A 15543-nucleotide genomic window follows, 5' to 3' on the forward strand; every position below is an offset into this window, starting at 1 on the left:
CACGCTCAGCTTCGGTGGCCCAGGGTTTGCACATTCAGATCCAGGGCGCAGACCTGCACACAGCTCATTAAGCTATGCTGTGGTGGCATCCCACATAAAATAAAGGAAGATTGGCACAGATGTTAGCTTGGCAACAATCTTCCTCCAGCAAAAAGAGAAAGACAGGCAACAGATATTAGCTCAGGGCAAATCTTCCTCACCAAAAAAAAGTATTTCTACTCCTTTTCCCATATCTCATAACTTTACAAAATATGATCCACCCCCAGCTTCTTCTGAATCCCTGTCTTCCATTATTCACTAACAGTTGTTCAGCAGGGCTTGCCATGTGCTCTATATTCCCCACCTAGACTAGTCCTTAAAGGTGACTCTAATCTTTCCTCCCTGGGAAAACTTTCCCCAGCCACTCAGAATGACACCACTCTCTGCTCGCTCTGATTTTACCATACGTTTAATTGGTTTTCTGTGGTGGATATGATGCCATGTTCTCATCACCATCTCTCTTCCTGGACACACAGGGAAATTACCTATCTCCAGCTTCGTGGTACTTAGTCCTAACTCCATGTGCCAAAGTCCTCGCCAATGGAATGTGAGCAGACAAGATGTGTCACCTCTGGCCTGAGGCAGCCAGGTGTGTCGGCAGCTCTCCAGATTTTGCCTCTTCTGTCTGAGAAGCTCGAAAGTGGTGGAATTGAAAATGGAAGCAACCAGGGATGAGAGCTGCCAAAGGGAGATAAGTGACTTTAAATTATATTTTATAGGAGTGCCCCAAAACAACAACAAAAGCTTCCTTGTGGGAAACTACTGAGATTTGAGGATTAATTTGTTAATAGCAAAACATGGTCTATCCTAGCTAACATGGCCATTAATATTTGGTGTCTTCTTGTGATAAAGGAACGACATCAGGGATCTCTTTTCATTTCACACTGTGCTCTTCCTGATGCTTAATAAATATCTTTTGAATGGAGTTGAACATTTGTTTGATAACAATGAAAAGAGCCTTTGTTGGATTGGAGATAAAGTGATAACCAAGTGTTAAAAAACCTCCCACTCATGTTTCCCCCACTTTTTTTTTTTTTTTTTAAATCTTTGCCTTCTTCCAATGAATGCCTTGAGTACCTGACTGTTCCCTCAGGTCAGAAAATAAACAGTGTTAATTGCTCAGAATTTCAGCATCTCTCTTAGTCATGTTCCACTGAATTGTACTTTGTATTCATGAGTAGAAGAAAGATAAAAGGAATGAAACTTGTCTACTCCTGATTAGTAAACTCCTTTGGTAGAAGTAAGCATGCACTTTTATTTTTATTATCATTATTATTTTGAGGGACACAGGAATGCTGACCTCAGCCAAAGTGTTGTTAAGGTTGCTATGCTGCCAGTGAGACTGGGCCTTACTTTCCCCACTTGTGTGTAACACAATCTTTTATTGTATTTTTTCTTAATATCTCTGTTTTGGTGTAATACCACCAATTTTAAAAGTGTATATATTGCCTCCTGCCCTTGAGGACCTTCACCAAAATGAAATGTTTTAACTAAAATGAGAGACACTGACACTTTCCTCCTGCCTTGCTATTTATTTTGTCATAAAAACTCCATGCATCCATGAGACTTTGATTTTTTCAAGTTTATTATCTCAAAAGTGATTTTAGAAATATTGTAAATAATAATACATGATGGAAAAACAAAGGAGAAATTCCATCTCGATGACAGTAGCTATTTATAAAATCTTCAAGTTCTCTTCCCCCGGGTTGAAATACTGACAGAATTTCTCAACTAATTCACAGGGCTAATTCACAATAGAAAATTTGAGCAATAGCACTTTCTATTTTGTTTATGTTTTCTTGTTTTTAAATGGGAATTGCATGTTGAAACCGAATTCTCTCTTCTGATTATGGAAAGTGTATGTTTATAAGGCTTTGAAATATTCTTTTTTTCTGCTGAGGCCTTTTCTGGAATGAAGGGAGGATGACTAGCAAGAAGAGTTAGTGTCCCTTCCTTTTTTCAACTCTGTTGTACTAATGAGGAGGACCTACACCTCGCGTGGGAATCAGGAGACGAATTCTTTCTTAGCCGTGAACTCTCCGGGTGGCTTTGAATTAGCACATGCCTTTTAGGACTTCTGTTTATGTATGAGTTAGGTAGGGTCTGGCTCCATGATGGGTGTCAACCAGGAATACATATGAGAATCAATCAGAGAACATCCTTGAGACCGTCATTCCTGGGCTCCATTCCAGACCTACTGAATCAGAATGCTAAGAGGAGGGCCAAGATGGTAGTTTTAAGGAGCTGTTCAGGAGACTAGGTTGACATGGATCCATAAATCAGCATCCTGTGGAAGCAGGCATTCAGCGAAGTTTTGGTGATGAATGGGAGGAGTCTGGAGCCAGAATGCAATGCCTTGCAGTGAGGGCTTAGAGAAAACCCAGAGCAGCTGGACTGTGACTACAGAAATGGGACACCACAGGGCACTGGAGCACTAATGCTAAGGCCACGCGTCCTTTACCATCTTGACCAGGCTCTGTAGTTGTTTGTTTGTTCTATAATGTGTATGTGTGTCTGTTTGCAGTGATGATGACTGTTTTAAAAACAGTTTTCTTTTACCTCCCTCACAGTTTCTTCTCCATGGGTGGGGTAAAACCCCTGTCCTGACTCTGCCCAGTTACATGACCTGGCTTAAATGGATCCCTAAAACAGAAGAATTAAAGGGGAACGGTGAGGGTGAAACCACCCGTTTGGCAGGTAGTCAACTCCATTCAACCCAGTCTGTATCGGGAAATATCTGTCAGTGCTATTCTGTGCAATGGCTCTTAAAGTATAGGTATGGACGGAAGGAAAAGGAGGGAGGGAGAAATGAATAAGATACTTAATGTGTTTCTGGACTGGTAAGGGAACAAAGATAGACTTACAAACAACTGTAGGATAAGGATAAGGAGTGGAAGGACCAAATGAAGTGCAGATGGAGCACTGAGATTGAGAGAAGGAGCCATTAATTGTGGCTGGTAGAACAGGGAGGCTATTCAGAAGGGAAACTGTCTGCTAGACCAGAATTCTCTTGTGTTGATTTTGGAAGGGTCCCCGAGAAAGATTCTAATAATAATCATTATTGTCTCTTTTATTTTGTTTTGTTCCAAAGCAGTGGAAAATCCTTCCTCCTAATGGACTAATGTAATAATGAGACATTACTTTCATGCCCTCCCTGAAATGCTTGGATACACCCTTTTAGAGTCTCTATTTTATTTGTGTCTATGTCATTTTGTCTTGGAATTGTCCATCTCTTGAAGGCAGGGACTGGGTCTGCTGCTGCTTCTGTGCCCTTCCTCTCCTCATGGTGCTGGGCACACAACAGGTGCAGAGTTAATGCTAGTTGAATAAATAAAAGCATGATTAATGTAGATCAATGGAATAGTAATGATTAATTGATAAGAACATTGATAACTAGAATGCATTTTCCTTGGAAGAGATCAAGCTATGTTAATATCTGCACATGTCTTTCCAGCATCACTCTGGGCTAGATCCTAGACAGTGGTATCTGTCCTTTACAGATAGAAAAAACTGAGGCACAGAGAGGTACAGTGGCTTGCTCAGATTGCGTAGAATGCAAATCCAAGAATAAATACTGATCAGTAACCTCTCCCATTTACTTATCAGCTTATTGTTCCCAACAGCGTGAGGTAGGAGGCATAGGGATTATTTGCATCTTACAGGTGAGGACCTCAGGCTGAGAGAGGGGGAGTGTCAGGCAGAAGGTTACAGAAGGAGATGGTGAGATAATGCTACAGTGAGCAAGATGTTTCATGAGTACTGATAGGTCCTGACAAAATGCTTGGTATGAATTACTTCAGAACAGATAAGGTGGGGAGGTGCTTGAATGGAAGATAAGAGGGTTGAGACAGGTGGGGGTGGGGGTGGAAGTAACATGGAACTGGAGCTCAGGAGATTTTGGTGTTTGTCCTGGCTCAACCATAGATGTGTTGTGTCAACTGGGTAAGGTTTCTTTCTTTTTCTTGGCCTTAGTTTGTTCACCCACAAAATGAGAGAAATGGGCATGTTATTTGTGAAGCTACTTGTAGTTCAACCCCTGCTGACTCAAATGTATAGAGATACCATATTAGAAAATAATGACAGGCTGAATCATTTTACAATAATGGCGTACCTTACTGATTTTTGTGATTCTAAAAATTCCTTGTAGGTAAAATTATGTTTAAATCAAATTATCCCTCTGAGATCCTTCAGTGTTGGGGTCATATCAAGATGACTGAGAGACAATTGAGATACAGAGTTAATAATCAGAGTTGTTCATAATATTTTTCAATGTCACATGGTCATGGAATGAAGGATGAAGCAGATGTCGCTGTTCTCAGGCTTTCTTCTCTCTTGTCACCAAATGCCGTGATGGAATAGGAGTTGGTCACCTTGGCTCCACTGGCTTTATGATCTCGAATAAATACTCGGTTTCTTTCTTTAAAGTTAGGAATAAGATGACCAGCCTTCCTCTTCCCGGGGGATTCTTATAAAGATCACATGAGATCACCTGTGTGAGAGCATTCTGTAAACTGTAGAGTGCTATACAAAATCTCCTATAAGTGTGAGGGATTATTTCTGATTAACACCAATGGCCACTGGTCCTTCATGTGGCTTTGGGCACAGTGACCAACTGCCTTGCCTGGATCCCTTGACTCTGGCTGAAAGTTGGGTTTAGGGGAAAAAGTGAAACTATTTCTGTTAGCTTTGTCTAAATCCCTTGAGTTAGCTGGCTTGCTTCCCAGAACCTCATCAAAACGAAGTATAAGCCAACTGGGTGGGCCAGGCGGAGTGGAAAGTAAACACCGTTAGAACCTCACCTCGGCTGGGTGCTTGACACGATTAAAGGAGTGTTATTTACCTGAACTTATCACCGGCGCCCCAGCCTTATCAGAGCGTGTGACCTTGAACCAGTCACTTCCCACTCTGGACCTGAGTTTCTTGCTCTTTCATATTTTGGGGATTTAACACAGTGATTTCTAGATTCCATCCAACCTCTTGATTTAACAAGGTTTTCAAATTAAGAGTCTGTTCACATGTGAAACAGCGTCAGGGACCCTCCCATGTAAATGTCCTTCGAGCTAGCACTTCACGGTGCCAGCAGGGGAAGGGTGCACGGGGGTGGCCTAGCACTGACTTTTGCTCCTCCCCACCCCCGGCTGAGGAGAAGTGACACCTGCTCAGAAATCTTGAAGGTGAGCTGGTTAGCAGAAGCAAATCAGAGAGCTCTGGGCAAAGATTGGAATCAGGTCCAAAGGAGCTGAATGGGGCACTTGCTGGAGCTTCTGGCCCACCCCATGTCCCCAGGAAGGCCACTCTGCCTCTTCTACCCATTGAGGCACGGCCCCAGAACTGAACTCTGTGCTCCAGATGTCCTGTCCCTAAGACAGGGATGGTCATTGCACACCTACCAGTTAGGGAACTTTGATAATTAGATAAGCTAATGCATGAGTATAGGAGGAAGAACCGAAAGAAAAGCAGGAAGATTATTATCGTAATGACAGCCCGGTAGTTTCTACCGGGTAAGAGGGAGGGAAGAGACACATTTCCTTCTGGTTCTGGTTCTGATGATGTTCTTTATATTTTAACGTGCTGGATCACTTTCTGATTATTCATTAAACATTCATGGTTTTATGCACCTTTCTGTGTCCATGTTTACTGCACAATTTTTAAGTGTTAAAATATTCAATAATGCATACGAACCACGTCAGCCACCTGGCAAAAAGTAAGCCTTTAGTAAATGTTTCTATTAGGGCAGTTGTCCCCAGCTGTCGGAAACAAGTCAGGAATGGTAACCCTCATTTCTCAGTCAGACCCCATGGGCTAAAGGAGTCCACAGGTGGAAAGAGGTGCCTTCATGGGCAGCTTTGTGGTCCGACAGAGTTCCAGCTCTATCCCTGGTCCTTACCGTCAGAGTTCCAGCTCTATCCCTGGTCCTTACCGTCAATATGGAAAATTTGTTTCTATTTGGGCCTTGTTCATCTTCTCTCTCTCTCTAACAGATATTATTAGATCCTTGCTATATGGCCAAGACCACTGGGTATAAAACCAAAAATGAAATGACAAGGGATTCCCGCCTTTCAAGGAATTAGAAGTCTGCTATGGGTAACAGACGTGTAAACAGATCAGTACCGTGGAGTGTTAGAAAGGCCAGGCTACAGTTTCTCATCTGCAGTCCTGAAGGTGTAGTTTATAGGCCCATGGCACATCCTTGGAAATAGTAGTTGTTGTTGTTGTTATAAAAGAGCCCTATCAGCAGGTCCTAGCAGGCAAGTCTGTGGGGTGGGCATTTTTACGCTGGCTTCTGAAGGGCAGGTGTGATGTCTATTGACAAAGCAGAGTGGGGAAGACAGTTCAAGTCCAGTTTTTGCACTTCAAGCAGAGTGAATTTTTCGCTCCAGAATTGCAAAGGGAAGGGCCAGTGGCTTAGCTGGAGCTTCCAGGGTGGTATGAACACGTGGGAAAAGCTGTGCTGACCGCTTAGATACACTACGTCTCCTTTAAACCGTGTTTGAACATTGGCACTTTGTAAGGACCTCCTGGGATTTCAGAATAAACCAACTTCCTTGTTTTTAGAATCAAAAAAGTAAAACTATTTTAGCCTCCCCAAAACATTGAAATATGCTGTAATATTAGTAATTAGTTATGGATTTCTATTTTTTGTGGAGCAGCATTGTGTTTAACATAAATTCTTCTTTAAGTGTTTTATTTAGTTTAGTATTTACGTTGTTAATTCTTTTGACATTAGAGTTTTGCCCTTTCATCTTCCTGCCAGTAAAGAGCATCTCCAGCTTTAAAACACATGATACTGTAGGGGATGCTTTCTTTAAAATTAATATATGAGTCAACATGCTAAATGAATCATGGGGCTCATTGAAAACCCTTTGGTGTATATGCTAATCCCTCGTTCCAGAAAATTCAGTTACTGTGTCTGGATACACAGCCAGAGCTCGTCTCACCAGGAGCTCAGTGGAAAGCAAGCCATGGTGGCAGAGCCTGCTTATCGAGGGGCAGACTCGGTGATTTCCCAGCTCTTTGCAGAATGCGAAGAACACAAAGTAGATCTTCCGGCTCCTCCCACGCTCCTTCTGTGCCCTTATTCTGCTTCCTGGCTCCCTCCCTGCCACTCTCTAAGTCAGTGCCCTCCCGCCAGACCTGTTGGCCAGACCCCACCCCTCTAATTGCGGAACCCCATCTACACATTTTCTCTAGCAGGGCCCCTTCTCTCTCCCAACTTCTTTCCTAAATTCTTTCCTCAGTAATCTGTTTTGTCCACTTGGCCATGCCACACACTTAATGGATGCTCTGGAAGGCCAAAACATTGCTAAGACTGTCTCAATTCCAAAGGAGTCAATAGACCGGGAGAGGGAAAATTCTTTGAGAATCTGCTGAAAATTATGGACCCTTCTCCATAAGAAAAATTACACACACATCACCTTAGAAAGTCCTTGTAATCTCTGAATCATGATGCCCAGATTAAGAAGCCTTGTAAGAACTGACATAATAGAAATACAGATGTGGTAGAGTTGAGGCATTTCCCAACTAAATTCCTACAGGGTTTGGTCTCTGAGTTACATAATAGAAGAATACATGATAGAATATGATAGATACAAAACATGATAGAATAAAAACAAATGAGATAAGGCAATGGAATAGTCTCTGTAAACTAGCATTCACCTTATCAGAGTAACGTATTTTTACCAATAAGCGGTAAGGTGGTCAAAGTAAAGACTGGTAGACTCACTCGTCTTTGGTAGACATTGATGTTATACCATCATCTACTTCCCCTTCACTTCTGGATACATAATGACTATACGTCTTAGTGACCTTGCAGTTGAATAGGAATATATGATTCGTGTTGGAAGTGACATCTCTCACTCCATGCTGAGACATTGAAAAGCCCACTTGCAATTCTCCAGCCTGCAATTTCCTTTCCCTGTAAGGCAGGAGGCTTCGTGTTGAGGTGACGGAGCCCTGCAATTGAAGCAGCCTGCATTACTAAGCAGCTGCAAGGGTGTCACTCAGACCTGCATGGGAATTTGGGTGGCTGACATATCAACTTTGCTGTGACACCACTGCAATTTGGGCAGTTATTTGTTCCTGTGCTGTCACCTGGTTTACCTCCACTAATGCATCTCCCAAGGGCACTGGTCTGGAAGGAGAGGGGCATTTCGATTGACCTGGTCTCTGATTTGTGGAATCCATGGTTCTGAGCAGTGGGTTCTTCCTTGTGTATACCTCTGTTGTCCTCTGCACAGAGCAGAAGAAAAATGTCAGCCACATTCATATGTCAAAATAAAAATAGCCACATTTGACCTCTCTTGTCTGAAATGTTGGTGACTCCAATTTAAAAGGAATAATTGGTTACAAAGTGCCTTGCAGCCATTGCTAGAAATATACGTTCTAGTTGGTTCTTTCCCCAGGAAATTGCCTGAATGGCATGTGGGAGAGAAGAGGGTGAACACACGACCGCTAATGTGAGTAATTAAAGGGCTTAGTACAAAAGACCAGTGGCATTTAGTGGTACCTTGGGGGGATAATGCTGGTTAAACACATGGGTGGAGGGGACAGATTAATGAATGATTCAGTGACTGTGAAAGAGGTTGGAACATTTTTCAGTGGAGCAATTAATAAACATCTCTACCTCCACATTACATGTGAGGGATCTCACTTTAATCCTTTAAATACTTTCACCTTCTGTAATTAGGCAATTTGTTTAGGAAACAATGTAACAAGTCCAAGAGGAGAAAGAAAAACAATAAACGCATATAAACAAACAAGAACCTTTTATTTTCTATCAAATCAGTACTTTCTATTTATTTTCTTGGTGAGGTATAGCAATCTTCCCAGGCTATTACTGTCTTTCCACAAGGGTGGGGCCAGTTTTGTGCCCTTAAACTAAAGCCTTGTAGATAGTACAGAAACGGGAACATCCTGGCACTCCATTAAGTGTCCTCTAGCGAATTTCTACAGAGGCCAACAGAGGACAGCTCAAGGCTGGGCCCTGGAAGGCCATCTACAAGATGCACACCAGGTCTTTAACGGGCCTCAGCCAATTCTCATTGATAAAAGAAGCCTCAATACACTTTTTGTGTCACTGTCCTTTTGATTCTGCCCCTTCTCTCCTCCTTTCTTCAATCACTCCCTTTCTTTCTCTTTCTGTGACCTTTCCTTGCTCGCACAGCAGAGCTGGGTACTATGGGACATTTAAGACCTCGCCTTTGAGAAGTTTGAGGAATAAGACATAGACCTATGAGAAATTAACTGATTATGAGACAATACAAGCTTTGTACCAAATTTGTGGCACATTTAATGGGGTCTGTATAGGCCTTCAGAGCACTGGCTCCTGAGTCATCTTTTTTTCTTTCAGCTTCTTCTAATGTCCCCCAACACACCTTTATTTTCTTCTCTGGTTCCATGGCCTCTGCCTGCCACAGTGTAGCTTTGATCTTGGTGATAAAGAGGCTACAGATCATTCTTAAAATATGTCATTTTGTCTATGTAATAAGTAACACAAGACTGCAGCCATTAACTTGGAAAGATAGTTTTCAAAAGGTTCAGTGTGATGAAAAAATGGTTACTTGTTCTTTGTTTCTTTAGTTGTAGGAGATGGGACATCTCTGGAAGAGTGAACAGAAAGACTAAGAGAACCCCCAAAATAAAGAGATCAGAAGACTTTTAAAAGCAAAGAAAAAGCAAAGAGCATGGTGAGAGATTTCTGGCTTACCTCTTTAGGAGGCTGTGTCTTCAGGGAGAGACTAGCTTCCATTTTTAGATCCTTCACTTCTCTAATTTTGTTACTCCCAAGCAACCATGAAAAGCTCTGTTGGTTTCTCTTTTTGGGGGAGGGACATCAATTATAAATGTTAACACTTATTGGTGCTTACCATGTGCTAGGCATTGTTTCAAGAGCTTTTCCTTCCTTCTTTCCTTCCTTTTTTCCTTCTTCCTTCCCTCACTGCCGCTCTCCTTTCTCTCTCTCTTTCTTTTGTCTCTTTCATTCTTTCTTTTTTTTCTTTCTTCTTTCCTTCTTCCTTCTTTCCTTCCTTCTTTCTTTCCTTTCTTCCTTTCTTCCTTCCTTCCTTCTTTCCTTCCTCCCTTTCTCTCTTTCTTTCTAGAACACTTTACATGATATCTACCCTGTCAACAAAATTTTAAGTGCACGATATTGTTAACTAGGGGCATGATGATGTATGGCAGATTTCTAGAGCATGTCTATCGGTGGAGGAATGGATAAAGAAAACGTGGTATACATACATATACACAATAGAGTAATATTCAACCTTGAAAATGAAGGAAATCCTACCATTTGTGACAACACAGATGGATCTGGAGGATATTACGCTAAGTGAAATAAGCCAGACACAGAAGGACAAATACTCCTAGATTCCATTTATATGAGGAATCTAAAATAGTCGAACTGATGGAAGCAGAGAGTAGGATGGTGACTCCTGGAGGCTGGGGAGGAGCCAGGCCTGGGTGCTCAGCCTCTGATTCTTCCCAGATGGTCCAGTGCCATCTGGAAAAAGTGATGGACACCTCAGTGACCAGTCACCTCCTCAGGAGCTTTCTACTCTCATCTGTGGTTCTCAGGATTCTTCCCCCAGTGGTTTTATTTCCTTAACCCTGGAAACCTGTGGGAAATCCCATTCTGCTCTCTGGAAGATGTGACTTAACAATTCAGTCTCTTGCCCTTTGCACCTTTGGAATTTAGTATACCTTTGATGGTGAAACCTGGCTCTTTGAGGCTGTGCAAATACCCAGTTTTGTCAGTGCAGTCTTTCACATGAGATTGGCTCTGCTGGTTTGCGTCTCATGGCAGAGGTGCTCTGTCTGCACCTGGCCCAACCTCTCAGCTTTCAGCCCTCACCCACAATCAGCAAAGGCCTCCTAAAAAGTGGAAAGTCCTCAGTGCACCTCTGCAAGGGGCCTCCTTCTCTGGAGTTTTACAGTCTTATTCCTCATCGCTTCACTGATTCTTTCAAAGATGTGTTTGTTTTAATTTATCTTGCCGATCTGATTGTTTTTGGTGGAATAATTGCTGTGTCTTGAAGATCTCCCTCTTTTCCAGAAGCAAAAGTCCTCAAAATGTACTTTCAAATTTATTGGTGGTGGAGATCCATTATTAGACTGTGTTGGGCAGAACCAAACAACCAGCCAACTAACCAACCAACAAATAAATAACTTTAGTGAGGGTGTCAGGATTTTACAACCAGTTACTATGCAGCTAATTGGATATTTCTAAATCAACAAATAATATATAATATTCTTTATATAGCATTGAACAACTTATTAGACCCAGTGACACAGCTGTTGTTAATCTCTACGTTAGAAAGAGTTTAAAATTTTTTTCCTGCTGCATTTTTTAAGAGGAAAAGACTGGACACCAAACACCACCTGTTTAAGTAGTGATTTTAAAACATTGAAAAAAAAAACAAAGGAAGAAATTAAGCTACTAAGTATTTTTTGGAGGAAAACATTCTACCTTATTTTTCTGATTCCTTTAAGACTCTTTTCTGAACTATCATACTGCTCAGCTTTGCTACAGATGGTTAGCACCATTTTGTGAGGAAGGGCAATTTCATTTTCCCATTCTGGGCCTCAATATGCCTACATCTCCAAAAGGAAAGGCTTGGATTAAATGATAGCTGAAGTATCTTTTCTTTGGTTCCCTTAATGAGATGAGATTTACTTTTGAGATTCACACTTTATTCTCCAATACATTTCTCAATAAATCAATTTGAATATAAACAAAGTTACTCAAATTCCATGTCAGTGAGAATAATGCTTCCTGCCTGCCTCAGGCTTGTCCATTATCTAGGATTTCTCTGACTTAGTAAAACTATGGCAGTGCAGTCCTAATACCGAAAACACTTCACTGTTAACTTTTTTTCTGCTTTGCGTGGCAGGAGCTGCTTCAGAGACTTTCTGGGGCTGTTCTAAGTAGGAGTCACAGTTGAACAAAGCTTCATTCATCCAAAGCTAAGCCAAAGTTGATTTAGACTTCAAGGTTAAATTGATGCCATAATTAACTGGTTATAAATAGACATTGAATAATACATATTCTAATTCTTAAAAGCTGTAATTTATTTTGAACATCACATTGTGCTTTATCTTTTTTTCTGGAAATTTTGAAATGGCTTTTGAGCATCAGAAAGCTTTGATCTCCATCAGCTAATCAACAGACCCACAGATGCTCATCTGTTGAAGAGATTATTGGGAGTTTCCTTGTAACAGTCAAGATGCAATGCAGTGCAGTCTAGATCATCAATAGGGCTACTCCAGGATGTGTTATGATCCTGTGCTGCCTTTCTCAACAAGTCCAAAACTATATGTAATGGATTAAGAGTTGTGAGGCTTAGATTCCAGCCAAGCTCTACCAGCAACCAATTCAAAGACTGCTCAGAATCACATTTCTTCTCTGGGCCTGATTTAATCTTATCTGTAAAAATGAGGTGGGATTTGGAAGGGGGGGCAGTAGGATGCTGTAGCCTTAGAGATTCTCAAGACGGGACAGAGAGGGGACAATACCACTGTCCTAGGAGGTTTGGGAAATTATGAAGGAGTTTCTGGCTGTCACAATGCCTGTGGGTGTTAAGGCAGTTGGAGAGCCTGAGATCAGGTGTGCTAGAGTTTCCAGGTACTGAAGAATTGTACCAACCAAGATGCTAATCAGTCCTTTCCCTTTGGAGATACATTAGCAAACGTGCTTTAATGTTGTTTTCTCTGGCAGTAGGATTTCTTAAAAATATTGAGGCTTATTCTGACTTTCCCTAAGTAAGTTCATGTGGTTTCCCTGTTCCCGTTCCAGAGAGACCTCTTTAGAACTCAGATCCAGGATGCCAGTCTATGAATTTCCCATCTTTCCTTCTTTAAACTTCTCTGAAATTATAAGTCAGGATTCCAAAGACTTTTTTTCCTATAATTACGTAGTGATCAAATATGCAAGATAGCTTCATGCTGGTCATTTTTGTTTTCAGAGTCAGATGAACTGAATCTAGGTTCCTTTTTCTCTTTTCAGAAGGAAAGGTCATGGGAAGCATTTTCCTCCTGAATTGGAGTGCTCTTCACCAAGCTAAAATGCCCTTCAGTTTCACATTCGTTTTCAATGCTTCTTTGTTCCATGAAGCATTCTGTTGACAGTCTGCCCAAGAGGCTTAGAATGAGGTTTGAGGAGGATGGATGGGAGGTTGAAGGATGGGGTACAAGTTAGCAAGCTACACATTCTTGCTCTGTTTTCTCTTCCTTAACCCCTTATCCTTTCTTGTTCCACTAAGGTTGAAAAGCCCCCAAGCTGTGTATACCTGTTTGAAGAAGTAAAGTGCAAAACAAAGGAAATAAAATTTGTTGAATCCACCAATATTCACCCTTGACAACATCTTGAGAGAGGTTTCTTCCTCCTATTTGGTCACCTCCCCTGTCCCAGTGGCCCCTTCTCCCCACCCACAGTCCCCTCCTCCCCCCCACTCCCCATTCCCCACCACTGCACCCAGCGTTTCCAGTGTGATTTTTGGTACTGAGAGTCTTGACTGGAACATTGTCTTGTCTGGTTCTTTCCATCAACATTCATGCCTCAGACCTTCCCCTGATTTATTTTCCTTCCAGTGTTCCATCTTAAAATTTGAGGGCTGGAAGGCCACTCTGAAGTAATCTGAAACCACCATTTCATTTGACAGATCAGACCAGTGCTGTCAGTAGAAATGTAAAGTGAGTCACATGTGTAATTTTAAATTTTCTAGTGCTGCATTAAAAAGAGAAAGTAAAAAGAAACAGGTGAAGTTAATATAGTTTAATCAATCCAATATATCTGGAATAGTATAATTTCGATATGAATTCAAGATAAAATTTATCAATGAGATATTCATATTATTTTTCTCATGTTAAATATCTGAAATTCAGTATGTATTTTACACTTCCAGCATACTTCAATTCGGACTAGTTGCATTTCAATTGTTCAATAATCACATATGGCTAATGGCTGCTGTAGGGATTAGAACAATAAAGTTTAGGGGGAGCAAATGACTTGCCTAAGGTGGTACAACTAGTTGACAACAGAGTCAAGTCTCCTGATCCGTGTTTTAGTGCTTTTTCTAAAATAGTGCCTGTTTCTGACAGCGCTAATGCTTAGGATGTGCCTTGAATACAACTTGGAAAGTGGATTATATGAATCTATAGTGATTCAGTGGTGAAAAAATAGGCATAACACTACAAAGGAGGTTGTACCTTCAACTAACTTCTGTTTTATGAGATTACTGTTTTATGAGGAAGATTGTGACCAGATAATTTCATTTTCGGTGATGTTGATGGACAAAAGGAGTTAAATTATAATGTGAATATCTTTCTTCTTTCAGATCTGTTTGGTAATCTAATAATATCATCTATGCTAGTATCTAGATGCTCGCAAACTGCTGTGCATTTCCATTGAAATCTATCAAAATGTACAATTTAACAGTGCTATTATATGGTGGGGCAGGGGGCATTATTGTGCACTACTCATGTCACCACATGGGCATGTCGTTCCTCCATCTATGTGTGATTACTTAGCCTCATAGCCTAGCCTTAGGGCTTGGCTCTGGCTTTGAGATCCCCATTATATTAGGCCGGTTTCAGGACCATCTGTGAATATGAGACTCTATAGATAAAGCCTTGGGGGTCTAAAAGTTTCACACTTAATCCTGACTTGTGACATTTAATTCAGGCCAAAATAAACATTCCCAAGATCTAACTTGCGTTAGATTCAGTGATTAGGAATCACAGTGAACAGTTGTCTCTGGTACTTGGCTTGGAATCCTTACTCTTACTCGCCATATACTCTTGAGAACATTTCTTTAGCATCAGTGCCCTCTATAAATAAAGAGGAATGATATCTTACTATGTGCTACTTGCTATGTAGGACTTTATTTTCTTAGATGTGTTTCAAGGAACACTAGTCCCAGGGGATGCACTGTCAAAAAGGGACTCTACAGTTAACTGAGTTTGGGAAATTCTACATTCTCCAAGGGCTTCAAAATGCATAAAAGTATTTTAAAGACCTGACTAGTATTGCATGAAAACAATTTTTATTTAACTTAATGTTTCCTGAATTTTTTTGAGCAGGAAATTATTTGATCTTTTTCTCTCCTGCTACCCTTTCTATGAAACATGCTTAGAGAAATGTAGTCATAGAGTTTTTTGAAGGCAAAGTGGACAAAGATATTTAGATATAGTAATTTCTCAAGCATAGGTTGTTAAAACACTCTTATAGCCATACTTGTGTAGGGGAGGAAGACATTTCCTCTACCCGCTCTGGGTTCTTCTGGCCGGAGAACGGATTAAATTCACATGAGACAGAATAACAGGAGAAAATTAAACAAAGCTTTATAATATGTATACACAGGAGAGGCTCAGGAAAACTGAGCAACTCACCAAAATGTTGGAGGTTCTCCCCTTAAATACCACCCTCAGCTAAAGACAAAGGAGGATGTTGGGGATGAGGGGAGTCCATCATAGGAGGTTACCAAAAAGTACAGTAAACAAGGGTAAGGT

The 15543-nt window shown here is 41.2% G+C and overlaps 1 long non-coding RNA gene across 2 annotated transcripts in view; it reads left to right on the forward strand.

The window, feature by feature from the left end:
* Positions 1-515: 515 nt before the first annotated feature.
* Positions 516-15543, forward strand: part of LOC103561622 (uncharacterized) — a 41158-nt gene continuing 26130 nt past the window's right edge. For both annotated transcript variants that reach the window (XR_011526702.1, XR_011526701.1), the window contains exons 1-2: positions 516-2736; positions 9619-9725. This is a non-coding gene — a long non-coding RNA (uncharacterized lncRNA). The remainder of the gene's footprint in view (positions 2737-9618; positions 9726-15543) is intronic.

Source organism: Equus przewalskii, chromosome 14 (genome assembly GCF_037783145.1).
Source record: "Equus przewalskii isolate Varuska chromosome 14, EquPr2, whole genome shotgun sequence".
NCBI classification, from domain to species: Eukaryota; Metazoa; Chordata; class Mammalia; order Perissodactyla; family Equidae; genus Equus; species Equus przewalskii.